The following is a 5,419-nucleotide window of genomic DNA, read 5'->3' as shown; positions in this document are numbered from 1 at the left end:
CCTTCCTTCCCTTCCTTCCCTTCCTTCCCTTCCTCCCTTCCTTCCCTTCCTTCCTTCCTTCCTTCTCTTCCTTCCTTCCGCACTTTCCGCACTTCCTTCCGCATTCTTGCCTTCCTTCCTTCCTCTTCCTTCCTTCCTTCTCTTCCTTCCTTCCTTCCTTCCTCTTCCTTCCTTCCTTCCTTCCTTCCTTCCTTCCTTCCCTTCCTTCCTTCCTTCCTTCCTTCCCTTCCTTCCTTCCTTCCTTCCTTCCTTCCTTCCTTCCTTCCTTCCTTCCTTCCTTCCCTTCCTTCCTTCCTTCCTTCCTTCTCTTCCTTCCTTCCTTCCTTCCTTCCTTCCTTCCTTCCTTCCTTCCTTCCTTCCTTCCTTCCTTCTTCCTTCCTTCCTTCCTTCCTTCCTTCCTTCCTTCCTTCCTTCCTTCCTTCCCCTTCCTTCCTTCCCTTCCTTCCTTCCTTCCTTCCTTCCGCACTTCCTTCCTTCCGCACTTCCTTCCTTCCGCACTTCCTTCCTTCCGCACTTCCTTCCTTCGCACTTCCCTCCCCTTCCTTCCGCACTTCCTTCCTTCCTTCCTTCCGCACTTCCTTCCTTCCGCACTTCCTTCCTTCCGCACTTCCTTCCTTCCGCACTTCCTTCCGCACTTCCTTCCGCACTTCCTTCCTTCCGCACTTCCTTCCTTCCGCACTTCCTTCCTTCCTTCCTTCCTTCCTTCCTTCCTCTCCCTTCCTTCCTTCCCTTCCTTCCTTCCTTTCCTTCCTTCCTTCCTCCTTCCCTTCCTTCCCTTCCTTCCTTCCTTCCTTCCTTCCTTCCTTCCTTCCTTCCTTCCTTCCTTCCTTCCTTCCTTCCTTCCTTCCTTCCTTCCTTCCTTCCTTCCTTCCTTCCTTCCTTCCTTCCTTCCTTCCTTCCTTCCTTCCTTCCTTCCTTCCTTCCTTCCTTCCTTCCTTCCTTCCTTCCTTCCTTCCTTCCTTCCTTCCTTCCTTCCTTCCTTCCTTCCTTCCTTCCTTCCTTCACTTCCTTCCGCACTTCCTTCCTCCGCACTTCCTTCCGCACTTCCTTCCGCACTTCCTTCCGCACTTCCTTCCGCACTTCCTTCCGCACTTCCTTCCGCACTTCCTTCCGCACTTCCTTCCGCACTTCCTTCCGCACTTCCGCACTTCTGCACTTCCTTCCTTCCTTCCTTCCGCACTTCCTTCCGCACTTCCTTCCTTCCTTCCGCACTTCCTTCCTTCCTTCCGCACTTCCTTCCTTCCTTCCTTCCTTCCTTCCCTTCCGCACTTCCGCACTTCCGCACTTCCGCACTTCCTTCCTTCCTTCCTTCCGCACTTCCCTTCCGCACTTCCCTTCCTTCCTTCCTTCCTTCCTTCCTTCCTTCCTTCCTTCCTTCCTCTCCTTCCTTCCTTCCGCACTTCCTTCCGCACTTCCTTCCGCACTTCCTTCCGCACTTCCTTCCGCACTTTCCTTCCTTCCTTCCGCACTTCCTTCCTTCCGCACTTCCTTCCTTCCTTCACGCACTTCCTTCCTTCCTTCCGCACTTCCTTCCTTCCTTCCCTTCTGCACTTCCTTCCTTCTGCACTTCCTTCCTTCCTTCCTTCCTTCCTTCCTTCCTTCCTTCCCTTCCGCACTTCCGCACTTCCGCACTTCCGCACTTCCCGCACTTCCGCACTTCCGCACTTCCGCACTTCCGCACTTCCGCACTTACTTTCCTTCCTTCCGCACTTTCTTCCTTCCTTCCTCCCTCCCTCCCTCCCTCCCCTCCCTCCCTTCATGACTTCCGCACTTCCTTCTGCAACTTCCTTCCTTCCGAACTTCCTTCCCTCCTTGCCTGCCTGCCTGCCTCCCTCCCTCCTTCCCATCTTATTTCCCTCTTTTTTTTCCTGGAGAAGCACTTTAGAAGTGCAATGCCTTACTGACTGCCTCATTAACTGGCATTCTGGAAAGCAACATATGGCACCAGATATCCTGTAGTGCAGTTTTGGACTGATGTAACTGAATGAGCAGGTCCTGAATATAGGTCACTGTAATCAAATTCCTTTAAGTTATTCAAACCTTGAAAATCTGCATTTGGAACTTAGAGCAGACAGTCTGCCTTATTCCTTCCCATAAGGTGTAATTTACATTAAACAGTCATTTGATAAAATGTCTGATGTCAATACACAGGGAATAGTTTTGTATGACAGCTGGACACATTCACACTCACTATCTGTCCCCACTTTGCTTTGATATATCCAATAGCAAGTGGATCCGCAACAGGAAAACCCAAGAATAAAGAAGTCCCTCTCTTACCCGGGCAGGTGACAGAAGAGGAGGGAAGATCAGATATGCAGTTTAAGATCTTCTCAAGTAGGGATGAAAACTGAGATAGATTTCCCATAAGCAGCAGGAACAGTGCTGTATCCTCTCCATCATCTGGCTCATCTGGGGGCAATGCAATGACCATGCCTTTTGCAGCACCCGATCTGGAAGATGTGCTCTCACAACTTGGATTGTATTAAGCCACTGGTTTAAGATCTGGACAGCTGAGATTAGTTGGGCTTGCACATGAGTTTGACAGCACTGTGTCGTACTACCAAGGGCTTCCCAGTATTAGGAATGACCAAAGGATGGTTGTAAGGTCAGTGTAATGCTGTAAACTTTAGTTTCTTTCCAGATTTAAGTGAGAGCTGAATGACTTTTCTGAGGACTGCAATTTATATTTACACAGCTAATGACTATCTTAGATCTCTAAAGGCTATCCTTTAGCCTTTATCCCAGCATATGGTCTGTGAGACAGGAAGCATATTTTACAGTTGGGTTTTACACATCAGAACACCAATCTGACCAGGATACTAGGATGTACTTAGGGCAAGTTGACAGAATTTCCTCAGTGCATGCAGTCAACAGCATGACTTTGCAGACTGTTTTTTTAATCTATTTTTTCAAACATGAATGGATTATTTTGTTTTGTTATTAGATGTGAAGGAGAAGTAAGACTATATCTGAAAAGCATTGCTTTGGAAAATCACATCTGTTTTCAGGGCAGTAATGGCTGGACTGTTTGAGATCTTCTGTGGTCTAGTTATAAATGAAGCTCAGTCACAAAACTTAATATGCTCCTGCTCAAAGGATGGTATGCTTACTCACAAATCTGCCAATGATTTTCATCTAGTTTTCTTTTAGTGCTATGGGTAAGCTATTACAGAGTGGATTACTGTGTAATAAGGTTTTCTTATGGAGATTTAGAAATGAATGTGCTTTATTAAAGTATTTGTTAATGGTTTTTATCTCACACCAAATGTTATCACATTATTAATTTTATTTTTTATGCTACACATATATTTTGAAATCTTAAACTTTAATGAACACTCAGTCTCAAAGGTCAGTTTAATCTGAAACTGAACTTTCAGGATCAGCTTCTATGCACACTCATTACTATTGAATAATATGAGATTAGTGAGAAAAAAATGCTTGTCTTTCTTCATGTACAACTGTAATGTTGCCAGGACTCACCCTCACAACAACTATTAACAATTTAGAAAGCATGAGCCTGCTGTGTGAAAAGAGAACTTCCAAGCAGTTGAGGGATAAATAATTTCACCCAGTCCCTTGCACTGCATTTACACTTCCTGAAATGAAGCAACTTCAAAGTTGTTTGAGGAGACTCTTACAAGGACGTTAGTTTGAAGTAGGTAGGTGAACATGAAGTAATTTCTGTTTCATAGGTCTTCATGGCATCTAAGACATGCACACAGTAATATAGTGAGAAAAACCATTACACAACTGCTGGTAATTCCAAAGGCAATGCAATCAATTGCCCTATAGCTATGACATTTTTAGCACATTCCTCTCACACTGTATGTGGATATATGAATACCTCCACATTTGAAAGATTACTAGGGGCTTTTCTTTGAAAAACATTGTTAACGCCCCCCATCTCTTAATTAGGGAATTATCATCATGAAACATGACAGAGTTTCTTGTCTTGTAGTTTTATATACTAAGAATACTTCAGCATTTATTTTGGAGTTAGGGACAGATGCTGTATTTGCTAAGGTAACTATTCTTGAATCTTTCTAAACACGTATTGCTGAGCAAATGGAGTTTATGGATTCTAGAACAGCACATAATGGTAACGTTGGTAATTTCACATGCTCCCACCCTGTGTGTCAACCCCATTTTTCATCTATTATACTGAATGGCCTCCATTTTAAAAAGGAAAGAATTTTTTCTTTGATGTGTTTTTTGAAGCAGAGATCTTGTGGATCTATGTGATTTAAAAATCTCTTGCACGCTTATTTATACTTAACAACCAAAATGGACCTTTCTAGCTTCTAAAATGGGCACCTTCTTTGATACCCTAAGGTAGAAAATCCTAAGTTCCTTCCTGCTCATGTAATGAGGCCTGTATCTGCTGTTTGACATGCTTATTTTGAAATCATCATCTTGTGGGGCAAGGGAGAGCTTAAATCAAACTAGAACAGTCTAGATGCTTTTCTGTGTGTCAGCTTTTCCTCTTAACTTCAAACCTCTGTCTGACTTCAGTCTGAATTCCTGAACAGAATATTTCTCCTAAGCTTCTGAAGATGCTCATGCTCCTTCCCCATTCCCATCTTTGGCCTAATTCATGAAGGTCTTGTTTTTTTTCTCATGTCAGGGCAGGCCTCCTTATTGGGAGAGGCCTCCCTATTGGGACACTATTTGTAAAGATGAAATAAAAATATTGCACACCATCACCTCTTTTCTTTTGGTTTTCAGGTTGTTTTTTTTTCCCCACTTAATATTTGAATTTTACAGAGGAAAAGACAGAAGAATACACCAAGTAACATGAACTAGCATTAAGACCTGTTACAATTCATTTCAGCTACATTCAAGCCACACAACCAAATTTGCAAATGTTTGCCCCAGGAGAAACCTTCCTTGTGAGGTTCTCATTGAATATTTTACTCTTTTGCTCATCTGCAGAGAGAGTGCCCAGAACTAACTGTAGACCTGTTGGTCTACAGACCAGAAGACCCTACCGAAGACACTGTGGACCTTCTTGCCAAGCCACAGAACCACTTAAAAATTAAAACATTTCTGAGAGAATATTATAGTCCATATCATGATATCATTGCCAGTTACTAACACAGAAACCCTCATGAAAAAAGTCTGAACTCTCTCTTTTCACTTTTAGAATTAAAACCTATATTTAAAACCCGAAAGAGATTAGTCATCAGAAGCAGTATGCCAATACATAATCTGATTTGCTTTTTTATAGTGTTTGACAGCTTTTCTTTCAGATTGATCATCCTTTTCATTCTGGAAAAACACAGCTGCTTTCCTGCCTTTGAACACACCAATATTTGACAGGCAGTGGGAATCCGCATCTTTGAAGAGGCTTTTACAGTCCTTGTCTGAGGCAAAGGTTAAATGTCACTTCCTCTGCAGAGTTGTTCCTTATGCTAGTCAG

Source organism: Vidua macroura, chromosome Z (assembly GCF_024509145.1).
Source record: "Vidua macroura isolate BioBank_ID:100142 chromosome Z, ASM2450914v1, whole genome shotgun sequence".
In the NCBI taxonomy this organism is placed as follows: Eukaryota; Metazoa; Chordata; class Aves; order Passeriformes; family Viduidae; genus Vidua; species Vidua macroura.
This window is presented reverse-complemented; position numbering follows the sequence as displayed.